The following is a 24,784-nucleotide window of genomic DNA, read 5'->3' on the forward strand; positions in this document are numbered from 1 at the left end:
GAAGTTCCATACGGCAGTTCTGAATTTGGGATTTTCTGTTCCTTACTAATATGGCTTTGGGTTAGGTCAAGGTCGGAAAAGTGTTGTTGCACAGATATTTCATCTCAAAACAACTGCATTAATATTTTTTCTGGTAAATCGAAGTCTCTATACCCTCCAGAAATTGGATTGCTCCTGCTCAGGTCCTTAAGCACCGTATTTTTTGCACTATAAGATGCACCAGACCACAAGACGCACCTAGTTTTTGGAGGAGGAAAACAAGAAAAAAAATATTCTGAATCTCAGAAGCCAGAACAGCAAGAGAAATCGCTGCGCAGTGAAAGCAGCAATCCCTCTTGCTGTTCTGGCTTCTGGGATAGCTGCGCAGTCTGCATTCACTCCATAAGACGCACACACATTTCCCCTTACTTTTTAGGAGGGAAAAAGTGAGTCTTACAGAGCAAAAAATACGGTACTTTTAACATTTGGCGTGTGTGTGTGCTTGTGCGCGCCAGTACTGCATACCCTCTAGTACCCCAGAAAAAAACCCACTGGTCTAAATAAATAATCCTTCCTTGCAGTTGGTCACCCAAACTCTTGTTCTCCTCAAGCCCAGTGTGGTTGCTCAGACACTGAGCCAGGTGGAAAGTATAGGTGTCTGGAGAGGTGAACCGCAGGAAAGAAAAAAGAAGAAGGTGAAGAATTCAGTGACCAGGTTGCTCACCGGAGCAAGACTGTTTGAGCATATTACACAGACCCTGGTCTGACTGCACTGGCTACCAATGAGTTTCTGGGCCCAATTCAAAGTGCTGGTTTTGACCTATAAAGCCTTAAACAATTCAGGACCGCAATACCTCAAGGACCACCTCTTTCCATATGAACCTACCCAGACCCTGAGATCATCCTCTGAGGCCCTCCTTCGTGTGCCTCCTCCTCGAGAGGTCCGGAAGGTGGCAACTCAAGAACAGGGCCTTCTCTGCAGTGGCTCCCCACCTGTGGAATGCTCTCCCCAGGGAAGTTTGCCTGGCGCCTTCATTATACAGTGGTACCTCGGGTTAAGAACTTAATTCATTCTGGAGGTCCGTTCTTAACCTGAAGACCACTTTAGCTAATGGGGCCTCCTGCTGCCGCCGCGCCACTGGAGCACGATTTCTGTTCTTATCCTGAAGCAAAGTTCTTAACCTGAAGCACTATTTCTGGGTTAGCAGAGTCTGTAACCTGAAGCGTATGTAACCCGAGGTATCACTGTACTCCTTTAGGCACCAGGTGAAAACATTCCTTTTTAACCAGGCCTTTGGTTGATCCAATTTACATCCTATGCGCTTTTAAAATGTGTTTTTTTTGGGGGGGGCATTGTTTTTAATTTTATTAGGTATTTTGTGGTTTTATATCTTGATTTTCTTCTGTGAACTGCCCTGAGACCCCCAGGTATATAAATTCAATAAATAATAATAAAGAGGGGGCAGACACTCTTTACACGGCTGTCTTGCAAAAATTACACCCCCAACCTCCTGTTTCACGGTGCAGAGACATGGGCAAGAAACTGCAGCTCCAATCACATCTAGTTCAGCCCTTCAGACAGAACACAGGAGCAATGTCCCAGTTATCTGGTAGTCTCATCGCTTAAATATAAGACCACTGATCTAATGACTCAGGGTTAGTTTTCACCAGCATTAAGTCCTGCCACTGTGAGCTGATTGGCAGCTCTTTACTTAAAACAGCTCAGGCTTGATGAAACAGCTGTGGTGACTCTTCAGCTTGGCTCAGTCCATGCTAAAGTCCTGCTACGTCCAGGCTCTTTCACTTAAAACATGTGAAAATGTAGGTTTCATTGTAAAGACAAAATAATAAAGAAATTAAAAAGAAATTTACCGTATTTTCGCTTTATAAGATGCACCGGACCATAGGATGCATAGGAGGAGGAGAACGGGGGGGGGGGATTCTCCCCCCCTCTCTGCTCAGCGCCCCTTCAGCGAAGCGGCAGGAGAAAGGAGCCCCTTCCATTTCTCCTCCCGCTTCGTTGAAGGGGCACTGCGCAGAGAGGGAAAACTGTGCAGCGCCTCTCCAGAGAAACGAAGCCTGGATAGCAAGAGCAAATTGGCACCGACCATTTGGTTTTTTCGCCTACCTCGTAGCACATCCATAGGAAGCCTAGGGAGGTCAGGGCCCAAGGCACGCCCCTGAGCGGTGACCCCAGGGGAGTACCTAGTTGATGTGCATCAGCAGGGCTCCCCCTGCTGCGGTTAACCCTTCCCGGCCTCTCAAGCATACAGCCTGAAGCCAGATAGTGGATAGGACCAGTGCCTAGGCCAATACCGCTCATTTCCTGCAATCAATAAAGTTGTGGCCAATTTTTGCCCATTAACCTTAATTTATGGGGTCTGGTGTCTTTATTTCCTCTGGTGGGAGGTGGGAACTCGACACGCAATGCATTTTTAACGTTATGATTGACCAGTGTAGATGAGTCCTAACAGAAAAATCCTAGCATAGTTGCCAGGTATGGCTCGCTTTTCTTAGGGAGACTGGCTGACGGTTCTCAACGTGGCTAAGAAATAACCGAGGGCACAGATGGGTGGAGAACCTTTCTCAGCCTGAGGGCCACCTTCCCTCGTGTGGAAAAGCATCCTAGGACCACATGCAAGTGATGCTGAGAGCAGCCAGAAACAAAAGTGTGCAGAGCAACCTATATATCTCATACTAAAACCAGAGGTTTCTACTCAACCACACCTCTCCATCCTGTCCATAGAGGCACAGGTGAATTCTGTGTTCAGGGCAGCTGTCTAACAGTCCCATCTGGTCCACAGGCTAAGACCCTACCTGCTAGCACAATGTCTCACCAGAGAGGTGCATGCTCTGGTTATCTCCCCCTTGGACTTGCAATGCGCTCTACGTGGGGCTACCTTTGAAGGTGACTCAGAAACTACATCTAATCCAGAATGCAGCTGCTAGATTGGTGACTGGGAGCTGCTGCCGGGACCATATAACACTGGTCCTAAAGGATCTATGCTGGTTCCCAGTACACTTCCGAGCACAATTCAAAGTGTTGATGCTGGCCTTTAAAGTCACAAATGGATTTGGCCCTGATTGCCTGAAGGAGCATCTCCACCCCCATTGTGCAGCCCAGACATTGAGGTCCATCTCCGAGGGCCTTCTGGCAGTCCCCTTAATATGAAAAGTGAGGTTATGGGGAACCAGGCAGAGGGCCTTCTCGGTGGCGGTGCCCGCCCTGTGGAACGCTCTCCCATCAGATGTCAAACAGATAAACAACTACAGTAGTGCCCCGCAAGACGAACGCCTTGCAAGACGGAAAACCCGCTAGACGAAAGGGTTTTCCGTTTTGGAGGCGCTTTGCAAAACGAATTTCCCTATGGGCTTGCTTCGCAAGACGAAAATGTCTTGTGAGTTCCTGCGGGGTTTCCCCCCCCCTTTTTCTAAGCCGCTAAGCCACTTATCAGCTGATCCGATAAGCCGCTAAGCCGCTAAAAGCCGCTAAAAGCCGCTAAGCCACTAATAGCGCTAATCTGCTAAGCCGTCAATGGGCTTGCTTCGCAAGATGAAAAAACCGCTAGACGAAGAGAATCGCGGAACGGATTCTTTTCGTCTTGCGAGGCACCACTGTATTCAGGGAACTTTTTAATGGTTGATGTTGTATCATAGGAGCCGATGGGTCTTCAATAAAATATTTGAGGGGGTGCGGGCCCACCAGGTTTATGGGCATTGCCCTTTAAATGGTGTGCGCACGCCACATCATGTGATCAGTTATGCCACATCATGTGATCATATTTTATTCAAGTTGGTACTCCCATGTTGTCTTGTGTTTTTTTATAATTTGTTGGGAGCTGCTCAGAGTGACTGAGGCAAATCAGCCAGATGGGCAGCATATATTATTATTATTATTATTAATTATCATCATCATCATCATTCATCATCCTTAAGAATTAGGTGTGGGAGCAGTAGACCTTGACCCTCTGTTGGTGTGTTTAAGCTGGAAATGCCCAGGTGTAGTTCATGTTGATTTCAGCAAGGCTTTTGACTCCACAACATGCTCTTTACAAATTGGTAAAATATGGGCTAGGTGATTGTACTCTTTGCTGATGAAGGGCAGTATAAATTTGACACCTAACCGGGTTGGCTAGCTAATACCGTAGTCTTTACAGGAGGGGCCAAATCTAAGAAAAAGAACTCTAGAAGAAACTTCTGCATTTTGGTTTTCAGACGCACAAATAGGGGGTGAGTTACACTTGACAGTGGCATGTGTCAAAAAGATCTAGGGATTTTTTAGAAGATCACAAGCTAAACATGACACAGTGATGCCATGTAGCAGCAAATAAGAAGAAGAAGAAGAAGAAGAAGAAGAAGAAGAAGAAGAAGAAGAAGAAGTTGTTGTTGTTGTTGTCGTTTAGTCGTTTAGTCGTTTAGTCGTTTAGTCGTGTCCGACTCTTCGTGACCCCATGGACCAGAGCACGCCAGGCACTCCTGTCTTCCACTGCCTCCCGCAGTTTGGCCAAACTCATGCTGGTAGCTTTGAGAACACTGTCCAACCATCTCGTCCTCTGTCGTCCCCTTCTCCTTGTGCCCTCCATCTTTCCCAGCATCAGGGTCTTTTCCAGGGAGTCTTCTCTTCTCATGAGGTGGCCAAAGTATTGGAGCCTCAGCTTCAGGATCTGTCCTTCCAGTGAGCACTCAGGGCTAATTTCCTTCAGAATGGATAGGTTTGATCTTCTTGCAGTCCATGGTCCAGCTCTCACTTCCATACATCACTACTGGGAAAACCATAGCTTTTACTATACGGACCTTTAATAATAATAATAGTAATAATAATAATAATAATAATAATAATAATGTAGGTTGCATCAACAGACATAGCACCCAGAATAAGAGCAGTAATGATACAGCTCTATTGAGCTGAATACTGAGAGACTGGGACATGCCATACAGGGGTACCAACTTGAATAAAATATTGGTGGGGGACAGGTAAGCCCTAACCTGCATAATCAATCACAAGGCATGGCACATGCCCATCAGCTTTGGCCCCCTCAATTGGGGTGGGGTGGGGGCTGAAGGGACCTTGGCCCCTAAGTGTTGTCTCCTATGTGCCCATAGAAGGGTGAAAAGGATGGTGAGAAGGCCTGGAGATCAATCTATGACGAACAGTTGAAGTAGTTGAGTATATTTAGCCCATATAAGAGAACCAACATGACAGTCATCTTCAAATATCTGAAGGGCTGTCACATAGACAACAATTTACTTTTCCGTTGCTCTAGAAGGTAGAACCAGGACCTAGAAAGGGGATTTTGGCTAAACTTAGGAAGAACCTCTGGATGATAGGAGCTGCTCGACAGTGAGACAAACTGCCTCAGAAAATGGCGAGCTCACCCTTATAAAAGTTTGAACAGATGGTGTATGGCCAGCTATCAGGATTGCCTGCTTTCACACAGGGTTGGAGAAAATGATTAAATTACCATTCCAAGTCTAGGAGTTTTCCCAAGGAAATCTAGCCTGAGTGGGTGTTATATCTCAACTGAGTGTGGTCAATGTAACGATATTGTTTTCCTACATAACTTTAGGTAACTCCAGCCATGATTAGAGGTAGGGGATTGAATCGTAGAATTGTTGAGTTGGAAGGGACCCTGACGATCATCTAGTCCAACTCCCTGCAGTGCAGAATTCTACCCACAGCTGTCCCTGGGTGGGCTTGAACGCACTAACCCATTGAACCACAGGAGAGTCTGAGAGGGAGATGACATTCCAGACAATAATGACAGAAGGATTAAGGCATGTAATACTGTCTGTACTTGCTGCAGTCCTATTATTATTAATAATTATTATTATTCCCCACCCATCCGACTGGCTTCCAACATATATTAAAACATAATAAAACATTTGATTTTTTTTTTAACCCTTCCTTATTCAGGGCTGCCTTCAGATGGCTCGGGGGTTGGATAGCTCCATGCCCCCTGTCAGGGAACTGCCATCGGAGCTAGAGGCGGAGGAAAGGCTCCAGAGGGATGCCGGAGAGGGTCCCAGTAGGGAGAGAGGCAGCCCATCTGCTGGGGAAGGAAATCAGTGTAGCACCAGTGGAGAAGGGGGGCAGATGGGGGAATCGGCGAGAAGGCTCCAGGACTCCTCGCCGGAGACCAGCGGGGAGAGCACGGGTCCTCCGCTGCCCACACCCTCCCTGCGCAGAAGACTTCCACGCAGGGAGAGTAGGAGGAGACTGGGCGTCAAAGAACTTATTTGCTGGAAGAAGTTCAAGAAACGCCCACTGACGGATTCTGCCAGCGATTGAGACAGCCACGGGTGCAAGGCTGTCCAGAGGGAAAGGGTTCAACCAGGTAACCCAGCCAGGTGTGGCAACAACTTACGCACGAACAACCCCCTAGAACCATTACACCCCCAACATTTCTCTGAGGAAAATAGGGATGTCCTAGGGTGATACAAGGACACAGGTGGCGCTGTGGTCTAAACCACTGAGCCTAGGGCTTGCCAATCAGAAGTTCGGTGGTTCGAATCCCCGTGACGGGATGAGCTCCCATTACTCGGTCCCAGCTCCTGCAAACCTAGCAGTTCGAAAGCACGTCAAAGTGCAAGTAGATAAATAGGTACCACTCCAGCGGGAAGGTAAACGGCATTTCCGTGCACTGCTCTGGTTTTGCCAGAAGCGGCTTAGTCATGCTGGCCACATGACCCAGAAAAACTGTCTGCGGACAAACGCCGGCTCCCTCGGCCTGTAAAGCGAGATGAGCGCCAGGGTCGTTTGCGACTGGACTTAACTGTCAGGGTTCCTTTACCTTTAAGGAAAAGCAGGACATTCTGGGATCCAGTGAGAAACTGGGATGGCTTCTGTAAATGCTAACAACTTCCCTAATTGCTTTGATCCAGGTTGGGAACAGCCCGTTTCCTGTTTGCAAGAGCAAAGCCTGGCTTGCTGATGACATGCAACATCCACTCATTATCTAATATTTTACTGCAACCTTCAGAATGAAACTCAATGCTTGAGCGTCTTTCCTATTAAAGCCGCTCTTTCTATTGGCTTCCGAAGGGCAGGCAGGGCTGTGTCTGGGAGAATGCAGCACCGCGATACATCTGTCCTGCCCTGATGATGAAATGGGCTATTTATGAAATGACACCACGAAGACAATCATGTGCATAACTCATGGGCACATTTCTGGCTTATTATTTTTAATGATGACTTTCATGAAAACATTTGCGCCCGCCACCCGATGGCATGAAAATGCGGCGGTTTATGGTTTGAATCACCCTTGGGGGCTGGCCAATCGCAGAACATTATATTCTGTCACTCAGTTATCTTTGAAGCATTGCCAGCGGAGAAGCTGTGTGTAAAAATAGCCTGTGAGTGCCTGCTTGTTACTTGACACTGCGTGGCTATTCCAATACGTATGTTTGCTCTTCCCCAACCATGTTCTACACTTGGTTCCTCCTTGCCTAAGATATATTTAAGTATGTTTTACGGACTTTGATTTCTCGCTTCGTTTCACCTATTTGGGCGGATCTTGAGGGGAGTGGGAACGTCTTGGCTGCTTCCACTTCGAAAAACCACTGTTCTCATTCACACAAAAGGATATGACTTACATACAGGAAGTCTGAGGGGTAAGCGAACTACTTTGGAAATAAATGTGCTGGGAAGCTGGCTCAGCTGAAGACAGCACCGTGGCCCTCCGCCTCTGATCAAAACACTTGGATCTAGAAGGTAAGGTGCAAGGAACTGCATGGGTGTTGTGATGTGTGCTTTCGGCTGTGGGCGCAAGGGCAGCATGGAAGCACATCATGTGAAACCGATCAGATGCCAAACACGAAACAGTTTATTATTATTCCCCCCCCCCCCAAAATCAGGCCAGATCTCTTGAGCTCAGCTGAAAAGCAGGGAAGTTGTCTTCCAGGTGGATAGATTTTTTTGCTCTGATTTATCCAAGCCAATGTTGCAATCAAATGTAAAGATATTAAGGCTACGATTCCATGCATATATGTGAGAGCAAGGGGCAGTAAGCTCTGTGGGACCCATTTCTGAGTAAACGTGCATAGGAGTGGGCTGTTCAAGTGTCACTACATATGAACCAAGGCTGCACAGCAAGGTTTATCATGTTTAGGTTTATTTTCTAGCTGAAGATTTACTTTCATAAATCTCAGATGTGTATTACACTGGGGTGTGGACAATGCTGTTGGACACACAGTGTGACACAAACATTTGTCTAGACAGACATTGGTCTAATGTCAGTTAGATATTCTTATGTCAGTTAATTACCTATGAAGCAAGGATAGTATTACTGGGACTATTCAACGGTATTCCCTTTAATCTAGGAAAGCTATCCTCAACAGCTTGGACCTCTGAGGTCCAGATGCCAAGATTTGAGGTCACAAAAACTGTGTTTCGTTATTCCGACTTGTAATATACAAGCAGATTATGGAAACCCCTGTCCTCTTGTATTCCGTAATGTGTCTTGCACTATAGAAATTATAATAACTAATAGTCTTACACAAAATGGTGTAGATATAGAGTTACTGTGATGAGCAAGAAAAACATTTTTGCTTCTCTGCCAGTGCAGCAAGATACAAGCGGGTGGCCGTTGGAAACTCTTATTTTCTTATGGCAACGGCTTTGCTTGGGAGTGGCAATAACAACGTTGCTTAGGGTCATTGTCCAAAATGGCCCTGAAAGGAAGACTAGAAAGGCATTGAGGCTAGGCCTGTCAGGCTCCTATAAGCACAGAACCTGAGAGACAGAGAGCATCATGTGAGAGTTGTGCCTTGTAGGCCACGGGCTTGAAGCTGCCGAGATGTGGACAGCACTTGCTCTGTCATGGGACCAACATGTGGTCTGATGAGCAGGGGAGGCCAGTAATGGTAGAAGCACACAAGCCAAGCTGACAACCGTGTGCCCACTTGTTCCTATTACCTCGCCTTGAGACTTTAGTTCTTGTCCCGGAGACCCTGAGAAGGAGGCTAACGTTCGGAAGTCTCAAGTCACCTAATGAGATCTGTTATCACATATCCACCAACATTTCCCTGATGAAAATAGGGACATCCCATTCCACCTATTAAAGGAGCTCCCGTTGCTCAGTCCCTGCTCCTGCCAACCTAGCAGTTCAAAAGCACTTCAAAATGCAAGTAGATAAATAGGTACCGCTCTGGCGGGAAGGTAAACGGCGTTTCCGTGCGCTGCTCTGGTTTGCCTGAAGTGGCTTAGTCATGCTGGCCACATGACCCAGAAGCTGTACGCTGGCTCCCTCGGCCAATAAAGCGAAATGAGCACCGCAACCCTAGAGTCGGCCATGACTGGACCTGATGTTCGGGGTCCCTCTACCTTTACCTATTCCATAATAATAATTTTATTATTTATACTCCGCCCATCTGACTGGGGTAACCCAGCCACTTTGGGTGGCTTGCAGCATATATAAAAACATAATAAAACTTTTTAAAAAGCTTCCCACTACAGAGCTGCCTTCAGATGCCTTCTAAAGGTTGTATAGTTACTTATCTCCTAGGCTTGGTGGCCACGTAACTCCATAACCTCCAACATTTCTTTGGTGAAAATGGAGATGGCCTAAGGAAAAGAGGGACATTCCGGGATCAAATCAGAAACTGGGATGGCTTCTGTAAATCCAGGTCTGTCCCCGGAAAACAGGGACACTTGGAGAGTCTTCCTCAACCTCGGCCCTCCAGATGTTTTTGGCCTACAACTCCCATGATCCCTAGCTAGCAGGACCAGTGGTCAGGGATGATGGGAATTGCAGTCTCAAAACATCTGGAGGGCCAAGGTTGAGGAAGCCTGGTCTGCAGCAGCTGTACCCAGTGTGCTGGATTTGGGGCTAAGGGGAAGATTTGGTTACAGGCATTTTCCCTCGACACCAAGAGCACCATTTTTTTCCAGCCTTACAGCCATGACCCACTAAATAACTCTAGTCGGTCCTTGGTATACTATGCAACTTCTTCCTTCTTCCAGCACCCTTGCTCCATGGCCACCAAAACAAGCTCAAGCCTCCATCTCTGGGGGGGCCATAGGAACCAGCTCCTAGGGGGCTGAGGTCCCTTCACACACCCCTAAAATATTTGAGGGAAGCTATTTCCCCAAGGTTGATGGGCATTGCCATTCAAATGGTGTGGGTGCACTGTGTCATGTGACACCTGCCCCTCCCACATTTTCTTCAACTTGGCTCTCCTGAGAGGGGCTGATTTAGGCTGTTGTCATTGCCACCACCTCTAGGGCACCCAGGTTGAAAAAGAGGGCTTAACATTTCTGTAAAAGTGGTATTTACAGCAAACCCTCCAAATGTTCTGGATTTCCAGAAGCCAGCCCGGTTTCTGATTTGATCCTGGAATGTACTGCTTTTCCATAGGGCATCCCTATTTTCATCAGAGAAAAGTTGGAGGGTATGCAGTTATGTGACCCCCCCCCCCCCGAGCCAAGTAAATATACAACCTTTAGAAGACATCTGAAGGTAGCCCTGTATAGGGAAGTTTTTTAAATGTTTAATGTTTTGTTATGTTTTATATATGTTGCAAGCCACCCAGAGTGGCTGGGGGAACCCAGTCAGATGGATGGGTTATAAATAATAAGGTTATCATTAATATTATTGTAGAATAGGACGTCCCTAGTTTCATCGGAGAAATGTAGGAGGGTATGAGCTTGTCTGCTACACAACTATTAAAGAGCCTTCTCTTTTTCAACTAGCAGCTTTTAATCATGACTCCAGCAACAACAGAAAGCCCAGCATGCTTCAAAACCGTACTGTGTCAAACCCACTAACTACTACTGCCCCCTCAAAATGTGACCAGTTTGGGTCTAATAACTGGTCTGGAGGCACCAGGGCTCAGCCCAGAAGATGGAAGGGGTCCTAAGGGCACAGATTTTGCGTGCAAAAAGTATCAGGCTCAATCCTGGTGGGGAAGGGCAACTCTCCTGCTAGCGGCCTTGACAACAGAGACTAGTCAGGCTTCTCAAAAAGCCTGACAAACAATTGAAGAAAATAATCATCTCCTCTTCAGCCTGTGCTCCCATGCACACACACAGTTAAATTTAACTTCATAAACCCTTCTGTGTGACTTATCATCAGGACATTCAATATGTGTATTCATATTAGGCAAAAAGCCTGACCTCCCTCCCTCCCTCCAACAGATAGCTGGCAAAATATTTGCCCGCCAGCTTACCCAAGCTGAAGGTTATGGCAGTGACTGACCCAAGGAATCACTGAATTCTTGGAGCAGGAGCCAAAACCTGGGAAACCAAACACCGTGTTATGTCTCCCTATCTGCTGCCTCGAGCTGCTAAGCATCATGTACATTCTGTTTTGATTATGTCTGCTTTGGTGATAACTGGAGCTCAGCTGAAAGTTCCTGAGAACCATGTGGGACCAAGAAAATGGAGAGATGAGGTTGGAAAAGCTTGGCATGCAACCAAGCATGGTCAGATTAGCAGTTTCGGGCAGGGCATGACCTCAGGTTAATCTGCTCTGCTTACAACTTTGCTCCCTTGCTGTGTCTCGAGACTTGTTGTTTAGTCGTTTAGTCGTGTCCGACTCTTCGTGACCCCCATGGACCAGAACACACCAGGCACTCCTGTCTTCCACTGCTTCCCGCAGTTTGGTCAGACTCATGTTTGTAGCTTTGAGAACACTATCCAACCATCTCGTCCTCTGTCGTCCCCTTCTCCTTGTGCCCTCCATCTTTCCCAACATCAGGGTCTTTTCCAGGGAGTCTTCTCTTCTCATGAGGTGGCCAGAGTATTGGAGCCTCAGCTTCAGGGTCTGTCCTTCCAGTGAGCACTCAGGGCTGATTTCCTTAAGAATGGATAGGTTTGTTCTTCTTGCAGTCGCGCGATTTCTGTTCTCATCCTGAAGCAAAGTTCTTAACCTGAGGTACTATTTCTGGGTTAGTGGAGTCTATAACCTGAAGCGTCTGAAACCTGAAGCGTTGGTAACCCAAGGTATCACTGTACAGTAAACAATGACTTTGACTGCGATCCTACCCTCACCTATCTGGGAGTAAGCCCCGCTGGATTCAATAGGACTTACTTCTGAATAGCACACGTTGCCTGTACAGTTTTATATGTTAGATGTAAAGGATTGGGTTTGGCTAATACAAGGGCAAACTGAGCATGTAGGAAAAAGTGCTGGCTTCTATGTGCAATGAACAAAAAGAGCTGAACACAGTAAGGAAAAAACCTGGGGCTTATGAGAGCTGCTGTATATGTAAGTTTGGCCCTCACAGAACTTAGAAAACTATTTTACTTTATTTTAACATATTTCCTAACACTTGTCATTTAAGAATCGCAAAGTGGTGAGCAGCACAATGTAAAAAAAACACACAATAAAACCAACACCTATATAATCACAATTGTACAAATGGAAAATCCAAATCCAACTGGTTTTAATTACTAGCAACGTTTAGGACAATAAACGAATTTTCAGCATGCAACACAATATCATCAATGGAGGCTGCCTGCCATAACTCAGAGGGGAGGTGCTCAATAGAGAGGGTGCTGTGACAGAAAATTCCCCCTTCCTCTGGTTGCTACAGGAAGATTTACTTCTCCCCCTGATGGCAGAACCAGGGGGAGAAAGCTTCATGAGCTGACCCCAATGACCAGGCCAAATGATATGGAGGAGGCAAAACTGCCTGGTCCCAAATTGTGTAGGGCTTTGTAAGTCAGCACAGAAACCTTGTTTGTTGTTTAGTCATTTAGTTGTGTCCGCCTCTTCGTGACCCCCTGGACCAGAGCACGCCAGGCACTCCTGTCTTCCACTGCCTCCCGCAGTTTGGTCAAACTCATGCTGATAGCTTCGAGAACACTGTCCAACCATCTCGTCCTCTGTCGTTCCCTTCTCCTTGTGCCCTCCATCTTTCCCAGCATCAGGGTCTTTTCCAGGGAGTCTTCTCTTCTCATGAGGTGGCCAAAGTATTGGAGACCCGGCTTCAGGATCTGTCCTTCCAGTGAGCACTCAGGGCTGATTTCCTTCAGAATGGAGAGGTTTGATCTTCTTGCAGTCCATGGGACTCTCAAGAGTCTCCTCCAGCACCATAATTCAAAAGCATCAATTCTTCGGCGATCAGCCTTCTTTATGGTCCAGCTCCCTAACAGAGCACACCTGTATAATACCACCTTCGCCACATACGTCCGGAATTTCCCCGACATAGCGAAAGGTGACAGCAAAGGTTGCAAGGTTTTTAACTGGGGCAATTAGAATAAGACCCACTATTTGACTATTGATTCAGAACCCTGAAATGTATTTTATACAATTGACTTTTTATTTCTATTCTTTGTATATTGTATTGTTGTTTTATTGAGATGGCCAACGGCTGAAGCAAATAAAGTTTCATTCATTCATTCCAGGACGTAGCCAGGATTGGGCCATCAGGAACAGTATCCGGGCAGAAATTGCTTAAATGTCTGGGAAAATCTGGATTTATGGCAACCCATGTCGGAAGTGTAGATTTTGGCAAATTTCCTTAAAAATAGCTCAAAAACTTGATTATTATTATTATTATTTAATTTTGGAAAAAGGAAAAAAAAGGTCAACGACTCTGTGCAAAACTAAAAAAAGCCAGGTCCCACATTTTCTTGGTCCCATGGCCAATCTTGCTATGGGTCTCTCCCACTTCCTATTGCTGCATTACAGAAACCCCCCTCCTCTCTCCCATTTCTTTCAGCCACCTTTACATTGGAGGTGGGGGGGCCCTTTCCCCACTCAGCCTCCCCGCCAGTTTCTCTTCCCAAGGGCAACACGGCTTTTTGCATGAAATTTCTTCTCTACCTTTCCTTTCATCAACTTCCAGCCTCAGGGGTGCCAACTTGAATAAAATATGGGGGGGGGGCCGCAGGTAAGCCCCGCCTGCACTGCACAATTCATTGCGTGCACACACACCATTTGAATGATGTGCCCATCAACTTTGTGGGGCCCTGGGCCCCTCAAATATTTTACGGGGGGGGGGGCAAAGGGATCTTGGCCCCAGGAGTTGGCTCCTTTATCCAGCCCGCAGCTTTTTTTATCCTTGGGAGAAGATTGCCAAAAAACTGAGCAACAGCCAGAGCAGGGCCGTCTTACCCATAGGCGCTAGGAGTGCAGGGCACCCAGGCGCCAGGCTCTCAGGGGTGCCAGGCTGTGATGGCCTGGGATTTGGACTTGGAGGCTGAACCTGAGGAATCCCAGCCTGCACAGGATTCCCCGCCTCCAGAACCAAGTGAGCCGGGGCTGGAGCCTGAGCCTGAAGGGTCCTCACCTGTGCTGGATCTTCAGGTGCAGGCACCAGCTGAGTCTGCTCTGGCCCCTGAGGTGATGGAGGACCCATTGCCTGCAGGTGCTCCACTCTCAGCCCCGTCAGGGGAAGCTGAGGTTGCCTCTGGGTCCAGTAACCCTCCAGCCTCTCCTGAGCTGCAGAGGCTCAGGGCAGAGAGGCAGAGGGAACTAAGTTATCGCAGGAGGAGTGCTCACCTCCAGGCCAGGAGAGGCGAGTCACCTGTGCACCGGGACCGCCCTATGCCTTGGGGCAGATAAAAGCCAGGTAGCCCCAGTCCCAGGTTGCGGGAGCAATATTGTTGGTAGCCTGTTCCTGCCTGCACCCTGTCCTGCTCTCCTGCCAAAGTTCCTGACCTCGCCCGACTCCCTGCCTTGGACCCTGCTTCAGCTTTGACGGGCAGCCTCCATACCGCACCCTCGACCTCGGACTGGACTCGGACCTCGACGCACAGTTAACCCTCAGGACCAGCACACAGGCCAAGAGTTCGGGGCCCAAGACTTGAGTCTGGGGAAGAGTCTGCCCATTGGTCGGAGCGCCGTGACGGGCTCTTCTGCTGTGGGCGGCTCTGTGCCATGAGGCGACCAAGCTAGTGAGACGCTGAGGCCACCAGCTAGTTCCGCCCTCCAGTGCACCTGGAACTGGGCAACCGGGCGGGAGAACCGGGCGGGGAGCCTGCTGGGCAGATCTTTGTACCCCGGCACCACATATGCTTAAGACAACCCTGATCTAGAATCCATGCTCATACCTTCCAACATTTCTCTGATGAAAAGAGGGGTGTTCTATTCCATTATTATTATTATTATTATTATTATTATTATTATTATACTACAGTGGTACCTCGGGTTAAGTACTTAATTCGTTCCGGAGGTCTGTTCTTAACCTGAAACTGTTCTTAACCTGAAGCACCACTTTAGCTAATGGGGCCTCCTGCTGCTGCCACGCCGCTGGAGCACGATTTCTGTTCTCATCCTGAAGCAAAGTTCTTAACCCGAGGTAATATTTCTGGGTTAGCGGAGTCTGTAACCTGAACCGTATGTAACCTGAAGCGTATGTAACCCGAGGTACCACTGTACTCTGGGCAGCTTCCAACATACATAAAAACACATTGAAACAATAAACATTTTTAAAAAACTGCTTTCAGATGTCTTCTAAAGATTGCAGAGTTATTCATCCCCTTGGCTCAGGGGTTGGAGAACTCTGTACCCTCCAACACTTTTCTGAAGAAAATAGGGACGTTCTAAGGAAAAGTGGGACATTCTGGGATCTAATCAGAAACTGCAACAGCTTCTGTAAATCCAAGACTGTCCCTGGAAAATAGGTACACTGGGAGGGGTTGCATGCTTTATGCCTGGGTAGAACGCAAGTTTGCAAACTTCCACGTTCCCAACATCATGCTACGCTTACAAAGGAAAACAACAACTTGTGGGGCTGCTGGCTTCTCTATAAGAAGTCGGCCCACTTCCTCCTCGCCTCCTTTTCCCGTTCCAGCCAATGAAAGCAAAGGCCGCGTTGCAAATGACAAGCGACGGCAATAAAGGAGAGCCCTTCTGCCCCTGTTATGACCTATGAACGGAAGGGGCAGGACCTCTCTGTCCCTCCTTCTTAATTGCTTGTCAATCACAGCTGCAGCCCCCCTTTTTTTGCTCCCCTTGGCCAGAACAGCGGAATGACTGTGGAAAGGAGTGGAATTATTTGTGGCAGCAGCAGGTGCACAGATTGAACCGAAAGGAGTCAGCTTGAACAGTGGCAGGTTACTTTTAATTATAAATAAAGCTTCGCAGATAGCAGTTCATTTGAAGCCGGGCTTGGCGGTGGGCCTGGAACCGGTTCTGAATGTCAGGCCTCAGCCCTGGTCAAAACAGTAATTAAGGAGGGTGCACTGAGTATGTGCCAAAATTCGTCTCTCGCCGCTCAGTAACCACCACTTTCCTGCACATGCATATGGCATTGATCTGCAGACATGCCTTCCGGACAGACTAGCGTGAGAAAAGTTGTGTGAGAATAAGGGTGTTGCAGGGATGTTCCAGTATGTCTACTGCAGGGGTCGGCAACCTAAGGCCCATGGACCACAACCAGCCCATGGGGGTCATTTCACCGACCCATGGACCCTGCCTCCTGCTCGGTCGGCTCCCGTGCACTGCGCTAAACCGGAGTGGAGCAGAGCGGGGACTGCCTTCAGCGATGCTAGCTGGCTTCCCATTGGCTGCAGGAAGCTCCTGCAGCCAATGAAAAGCTGCGCACACATCCTCCGCACTGGAAGGAACACCGGAAATAGTGTTTGCGCATGTGCGTACGCGCGCACACACACACTCCGGCCCACTGCGGCATCTGTGAGACCGTGAACTGGTCCAAGCCACAAAAGATTGCCGTTGAGTACGTAAGAGATGGTACACTCCACAATTAGTCGAAAGCAACCCAACCCCCTTCTCAAAGCACCATAAAAATGTGTAAAAAAGAGGCAAAACGATGCACCCTTTTAACCATTTATTCATCATGCTTAACGTACCCTCCAACATTTCTCCAGTTATAATAGAGACGTCCTATTCTATAACAACAACAACTTTATTGTTTATACCCCACGCACCTGACTGGTTTGTCCCAGATGCTCCAACATATATGAAAATATTAAACATTTTTTTAAAAAAAACTTATCCTATTCCATAATGATAATATTTTTATGATTTATGATCTGACTGGGATGCCCCAACCACTCTGGGTGGCTTGCAACATATATAAAAACATTAAAAAACATTTTTTAAAACTTCCCTATAGATGTCTTCTAAAGGCTGTATAGTTACTTATCTCCTTGGCTCAGGGGTGGCATAACTCCATACCCTCCAATATTTATCTGATGACAATAGGGACGCCCTAAGGAAAAGTGGGACATTCTGGGATTAAATCAGAAACTGGGATGGCTTCTGTAAATCTGAGACTGTTCCTGAAAAATAGGGAAAATTGGAGGCTATGCTATGTTGTGGTTTTAGATATGAGGGGCCACTGTATTAAGGGTAGCGCTTATGTCTTAACCATGGCAAATTTTCTTTTCAGACCTCCTCAGAATCAGAGGCCTCTAGATTCCAAAGTATTCTGGGGCTCTGGGACTTGGAGACCACTTTGGGGTGTTGGAATGGCTTCTAAGTTTTTGTAACCGCCCCCCAGCTGTTCATGAATGGGCAATGCCAGGCAGAGAGAGGCGTGAGGAGGCAGACAGACAGGGCCGCGAATGCGATTCTGTGACTGACAGCTGTACCATCTAAGTCAAGGAATGACTTTACCAGCACTGCCTTTTCACTTCTGATTTCAGGGCTGGCAGCACTGGTCAACCTGCACTCAAAATTTATTGGAATTGAGGGTAAATGTCATTGAAACTATTGTGGATGGGGTGTGTGGTTTTTGTTGCGGTCAGCTTACTTACAAAGTGGCCAAGGGGTGTTTGTGAGTTTCCTTCATATTATTCTGCAAATTATCTCTGAACTCAACAGCCTTCTTGGGTGCCTGTGCTCAAAGGTAAATGGACCCCTGACCATTAGGTCCAGTCGTGACCGACTCTGGGGTTGCGGTGCTCATCTCGCTTTATTGGCCAAGGGAGCCGGCGTACAGCTTCCGGGTCATGTGGCCAGCATGACTAAGCTGCTTCTGGCAAACCAGAGCAGCGCACGGAAACGCTGTTTACCTTCCCACCGGAGCGGTACCTATTTATCTACTTGCACTTAGACGTGCTTTCGAACTGCTAGGTTGGCAGGAGCAGGGACTGAGCAACAGGAGCTCACCCCGTCGCGGGGATTCGAACCGCCGACCTTCTGATCGGCAAGTCCTAGGCTCTGTGGTTTAACCCACAACGCCACCTGCGTCCCTCTATTATGTCCTCAGCTGGGCTTTCCTGTAAGTGCAGAAGCTAGGGATGCTGTCTGGTCTGTATCAGGCTACAGCTTGTTTTTTGTTTTTAAGAGAATTCTTACTTGTAAAGAAATCAGTGCAGAAATGTAAAAGGAAGCACTCCCACACTTCCGTAACAACCAGGGGAATAAATCATGACTTTTTTAAAAAATCAGGAAGTTCAGGCACCTGGGGAGGCTGCTGTGTGTTGAAGAAATGTCTAATGGGAAGAAAAATGCGTATACCAACCTTGCCCCCCTGAAATGATAAAGTAGGCTCAACCCTGAAACCAACCAATGTTAGAAAGAAATTCTAAGGCGCCCTGTGAAAAAGGCAGGTCTCTTTTGCCACTGAATAAAATTTGTGGCAAATTGGAGGGCAGGTTTTGGCACAGCAGCAGCTTGCCAGATTCCAGCAAGCTGGATATTTTCATACATGGATGAATACATCCATAAAATGGCACCGCTTGCGAATCTCTATTGAGAAAGGTGGATTCTGCAAATAAGTCATATGGAGGGGGATGACAGCCCTCTTGCCCAGTAGGGTGTCTGCATGACAAATAGCAGTGCAGCAGGTGCTGTTTACTCCCCTCGCTCTGTCCTCATGCTGGGTTTGGCTTCACTGATACATAACAGACACCCAACAGCTTGTAATGCTACAGCAGCCTATTGTTGACAGTGATTGACAGCTGGTGGCTGGCCAGCTCTAGAAGCACTTGGCAGAAGTGGATTATCAAGACCCATTTCAACCTGGGTTGAGGCCTGATTTTCGGCTTGGTTGCTATGACGGGTAACTTGTTTCGGGAAAGGAACAGAATAGGTTTGCGTCGATTCTCCTTAATCTCCCAGCAGCCTTTGATACCACCAATTGTTGTGGTTTGCCAGATTGACTTTGTGGGTTGGGAGCTGGAGGCTGGTGAGAAGGCGAGTCCACTCTGACCTTGTCTGTTATGTACTGAAGTTCTTTTTTTTTTTTTTTTTAATAATTTTTATTAATTTTACAACATAAACAAAAAACAAACAAACATAACACAACTTCCCCAAACCTCCCCTTCACTGCATTCTTGTTTTAAAATTTTTTAGCAATCCTTCATCCCTTTTTATATTTAATTCTCTCTAAAGTTTTTTAAGTTTCAATTTTTACAGCTGTAATTCTTTATATCCAATCCTTTGACATCTTAACATTCCGAAATTTTACAACAATTTTTAAGATAGATTTTGAATTTTTTCCAGTCTTCTTCCACTGTCTCTCTCCTCTGGTCACGGATTCTGCCGGTCATCTCTGCCAGTCCCATAAATTCAGTCACCTTGGTCTGCCATTCTTCCAGAGTAGGTAATTCTTTAGTCTTCCAATACTTTGCCAAAAGAATTCTTGCTGCTGTTGTTGCGTACATAAAAAATGTTCTATCTTTCTTTGGAACCATTTGGCCTACCATGCCCAAGAGAAAAGCCTCCGGTTTCTTTACAAATGTCCACTTAAGGATTTTCTTAATTTCATTATAGATCATTTCCCAGTAGGCCTTAATCTTCGGGCAGGTCCACCAAAGATGATAAAAAGTTCCTTCACATTCATTACACTTCCAACAGTTGTTATTGGGCAAGTGATATATCTTTGCAAGCTTGACTGGGGTCATGTACCACCTATAGATCATTTTCATTATATTCTCTTTTAAGGCACTACATGCCGTGAATTTAATACCTGTGGTCCATAACTGCTCCCAGTCAGCAAACATAATATCATGACCAATATCTTGTGCCCACTTAATCATGGCTGATTTAACCGTTTCATCCTGTGTGTTCCATTTTAGCAGCAAATTATACATTCTAGACAAATTCTTAGTATTGGGTTCTAGCAATTCTGTTTCTAACTTTGACCTCTCCTTCTGGAATCCTAGTTTCCTGTCCTGCTTAAAGGTCTCATTAATCTGGTAATAATGTAACCAGTCTCGGACTTTAGGTTTCAATTTCTCAAAACTCTGTAGTTTCAACTTTTCACCATCATATTCTATAATTTCACAATATTTTGGCCAGTCTGAATCCATGTTCAGTCTTTTTACCGCCTTGGCTTCCATTGGTGACAACCACCTGGGGGTTTTACTCTCTAACAAATCTTTATATCGGTTCCATACATTATACAGTGCTTTCCTGACAATATGGTTTTTAAAGTTTCTATGTACCTTTACCTTGTCATACCATAAATATGCATGCCAACCAAAGTTGTTATCATAACCTTCCAGATCCAGAATATCTGTATTCTCAAGAAGTAGCCATGGTTTCAGCCAGCAAAAAGCTGCTGCTTCATAGTAAAGTTTTAAGTCCGGCAGGGCAAAGCCCCCTCTATCCTTTGCATCAGTCAAAATCTTAAATTTTATTCTGGGTTTTTTGCCCTGCCAGACAAATTTAGATATATCTTTCTGCCACTTCTTGAAACAGTCCATCTTGTCTAAAATTTGCAATGTCTGGAACAAAAATAACAATCTCGGCAATACATTCATCTTGATAACAGCAATTCGGCCTAACAAGGAAAGTCTCAGCCTAGACCATATATCGAAATCTTTCTTCACTTCCAGCCAACATTTCTCATAATTATCTTTAAATAAGTTCACATTCTTAGATGTTAAATTCACCCCCAGATATTTTACTCTTTTTGCAATTTCCAAACCAGTTTCTCTTTGGAAACTATCTTTTTCCCCCATCGTTAGATTTTTTTCCAGCACCTTTGTCTTATGCTTATTTAATTTGAAACCTGCTACTTGACCAAATATTTCAATTAATTCCAAAACTCTTTTTGTACTGGCTTCTGGCTGTTGTAATGTCAAAACTAGATCATCTGCAAATGCTCTTAACTTATAATGTTTAGTTCCGACCTGTATTCCTTTAACCAGCTGGTCCCTTCTAATCATATTCAGGAAAACCTCCAGTACCGATATAAACAATAGGGGGGATATTGGGCATCCCTGTCGTGTCCCTTTCTCTATTGGAATCTCGTCCATGACCATACCATTTACAATTAGTTTAGCCTTTTGCTCAGAATATATTGCACCTATACCGTTTTCAAAATTTTGGCCTACCCCCATCCCTTGGAGATTCCTCTTCATAAAACTCCAGCAAATATTGTCAAAGGCTTTCTCTGCATCCACAAAAATCAGCACAGCTTTTCTATTTATATCAGTTTCCAAAAGTTCCAAAATGTCTATAATGTTCCTCACATTTTCTGACAATTGTCTACCTGGTAGAAAGCCTGTTTGGTCCCTGTGAATCTCCTCTAACAAAACTTTTTAAAATCTTTTTGCTAAAATGTCTGCAAAAATTTTATAATCCACATTCAAAAGTGATATAGGGCGGTAGTTTTTGACTTGATGTTTCTCAGTTTCTGTCTTCGGTATAAGTGAGATGAATGCTTCCTTCCACGATTCGGGAGCCTTTTTCCCCTCCAAGATTTGGTTGCAAACTTCTTTCAATGGTTGTACTAACCATTCCTTCAATGCTTTATAGTATCTCGCAGTTAGTCCATCTGGTCCTGGTGATTTCCCTAGTTGCATATCCTGAATGGCACTCTCTATTTCTTGATCTGTAATTTTCTCATTCAAACTCCTTCTGTTTTTTTCGGAAATTTTTGGCAGGCCGTATTTTTCAATAAATTCTTCTATCTCTTGTTCATTCTTTGGCCCTTGTTTATACAGTTTCTTGAAAAAACTTTGAAAACAATTACTTATCTCATTTGGTTTATTAATAAACTTCCCATCTACTTCGAGTGATGTCACCGTATTCAGCTTTTGTCTCTTTTTCAATTGCCATGACAGTAGCTTCCCACATTTATCTGCTGACTCGAAGGTCTTTTGCCTCATTTGTTTTATTTTCCATTCTATTTCCTGATTCATCAGTTCCATATATTGTGTTTGATAAAACTTTATTTCTCTTAAAATCTCATGAGACTTAGGTTTAGATCTCAGTTTCTTCTCCCCTTCTTTTATTAGGTTCCAAATTTTCTCTTTCCTCTCATTCTGTTTTTTCCTCTTTATTGAATTCTGTTGTATTAGGAAGCCACGCATCACGGCTTTGCTTGCATCCCAAATTACTCTTTTTTCGACATCTGATCTCAGGTTTATCTCGAAGTAGTCTTTAAGTGTCTTTTGGGCCTTTTTAGAAATTTCTTCATCTCCAAAAAGAGTGTCATTCATTCTCCATCTAAAGGTTCCAGCTGTTGTCAGTCTCATTTCCATCTTCACAGCATTATGGTCGGAGCAGGTTTTTGGGCAAATTTCTGTTTTTTTAACCCTTGATGCCAGATTACTAGAAATCCATATTTGGTCGATTCTAGTCCATGTCATTTTTGCTTCAGAGAAAAAAGTCCCCTCCTTTTCCAGAGGGTTCCTAGTTCTCCAAATATCAATCAGGTCCATAGTGTCAGTCAGTTCAAAAAAAGTCTTTGGTAGTCTTCCATCATTGGATATTACTTGTCTTTGGGCCTTGTCCATGTTTGTGGAGACAACTCCATTCATATCGCCCATCATTATAATTTTAAGGTCCAAAAAGTCCATTAAAGTCTCATGCAACTTCTTGAAGAATTCAGCCTTCCCCTCATTTGGTGCGTAAACTCCAACAATCAAAATCTTTTCTCCTTGAATTTGAATTTCCACTGCCAGGTATCTTCCTTGCTCGTCCTTAAAGATCATTTTTGGCTCGAATTTTTCCTTAACATAAATCACTACTCCTCTTTTCTTGACTCTGTGTGATGAGATAAATTCTAATCCTAGTCTCTTATTTGTTAGAAGTTTTCTGTGTGACCTGGTAATGTGGGTTTCTTGTAAGCAAATTACATCTAAGTGTTCTTTCTTTAATATATGAAACACTTGGCCCCTTTTTCGGGGATGGTTTAGACCATTACAATTCCAACTCAAGAGTTGCAGAGACATTTTTATTACTGGGTACCTCTTCCACCGACTGCACCAAGTTGTTGTTCCTCCTCGGTCGGTGCTTGGTTCAATCCAAATGATAGGTTTGAAATGTCCGGTATTTCCCTCTCACTAACAGTTCCTTTCTGAAGATCCTCTAAGTTTCTTTCCAGAAAAAGTTCTTTATCCTGATTTGTTTTTATTTTAATTTTCTTCCCTTTAAAGTTGAAGGACAGCCCTTGTGGGAATTCCCACCTGAATGGAATATTGTTCTGTTTGAGTAAATCAACTAAATCTTTAAATTGAATTCTAACCTCCAAAAAGTGTTTAGGAATATCCTTGAAGATCTGTATCTGGGAGTTTTTAATGACCAAGGCCTTCTGGAAATGTAAATTCAATATTTTATCTCTTTGTTCCTTTGATCTCAGGGTGATTAAGCAATCTCTTGGTTTCTTGCCTTGCTTCCTGCCAATCCGAAAGGCTGTAGTTATTACAAATTCATCTTCCTCTCCATCTAGCTCATCATTCCAGAAATCTTGAAATTTATCTGTAAGGAATTCCCCAAGCTTGTCCTCTTCCTCTTCTGGTACCAATCTCAGTTTCAGGTTCTTGCTTTTCCTCTCCAATTCCAATAGGGCTAAAGCTGCATCATGTTCATGTACTTTCTTTGCAATAGGCGCAAATTTTCCCTTGGTTTCTTCAGCAGTGGTCCTGGCACTCTCAGCTATTTTCCTTGTTTCCGTACTCTCTTGGATCAAACGATTGATAGAGTCTGTATTAGATGATATTGTCGTTGTGTTCAGGTCTAGTCTTGTTGTCAGCTCCGTCAGTTTCTTAGAGTTCTCTGTAGACTGTTTAGTGAGCTCTGCAGACTGCTTAGTAAGTACTTCTAAAGATTGATTTATTCTGAGCAGAGCCTGTGTCATAGAATCCATTGATGCTGCTGTTGTTTTCTCTTGTGCAGCTGCTGCTCCTGATATAGAACCTCTTTTTTGAACTTGTTTTTGAGCCTGCTTTGTTTTACTTCTTGTTGAAATTTCTTCCAGTGGGTTGCTCATAACTCAAGGTCGTTCACACAGGAAAGTTGCAAGTGGAAAATCCCGCTGAATACACCGTAATGCAACTGAAGCCCTCTAGAGGGAGAAATTGTATCCAAACAGAGGTAACAGCTACAAAGAAACGGAAAGTTCCAAAAGCACAAGTCCAACCAAAAGTCCCTACTTTGTAGCACTTTATGGTATTAAAACTGTAATCCACCAAAGTCCCGTTATTATGTTTCAAATAAGTCTTATTTTGTAGCCGCTATCTTTTGACAGCTCATTTGACAGTTCCTTTTCTAGGCGATCGCTGCTCCGGCAGTCTGGCCAGAAGTGTCGGCAGCGGAAGCTTCCCCGTTCATAACTCTTTCTTTCTTTTACAGGTTAGATTAATTCTGTTTCCCCCCCCCCTTCCCCTGCTCTACAGGGGGGAGATCCTTTCGATGTCTGGTCTGGTAAAGTTTAAAATAACTTTCCTTTTAAGTACAGCTCAGTCTTTTCATTGCTCCGTTACTCATGCAGATCCGGGAGGCTGACTTCCTTAATTTTGCCTTTCCCGTTTTCAGCCAAATCTTCTAAATTTTTAAAGTCCCGTTTCCTTAATTTTCCGTTCTTACTCACGGGTATTGTTGTTGCCAATCGTTAGTTTCAGAAAGGAATCAGCGCTCTCCGTCAATGGCGACGCGGCTTCACTCCGCAAGCTGGGTAGCGATCCTCAGCACCGCGCTCGCCCCGATGCCGCTCC

The 24,784-nt window shown here is 45.3% G+C and overlaps 1 protein-coding gene across 2 annotated transcripts in view; it reads left to right on the forward strand.

The window, feature by feature from the left end:
- The first annotated feature begins 7,349 nt into the window (after positions 1 to 7,349).
- The window catches only part of LOC309343049 (cardiac-enriched FHL2-interacting protein), a 37,915-nt gene continuing 20,480 nt past the window's right edge, over positions 7,350 to 24,784 (forward strand). For both annotated transcript variants that reach the window (XM_081864202.1, XM_081864203.1), the window contains exon 1: positions 7,350 to 7,690. The gene's annotated coding sequence lies outside the window, so the exon portion shown is untranslated. The remainder of the gene's footprint in view (positions 7,691 to 24,784) is intronic.

This window comes from Podarcis erhardii (assembly GCF_964252035.2).
Source record: "Podarcis erhardii genome assembly, chromosome: 5".
Taxonomy (NCBI): domain Eukaryota; kingdom Metazoa; phylum Chordata; class Lepidosauria; order Squamata; family Lacertidae; genus Podarcis; species Podarcis erhardii.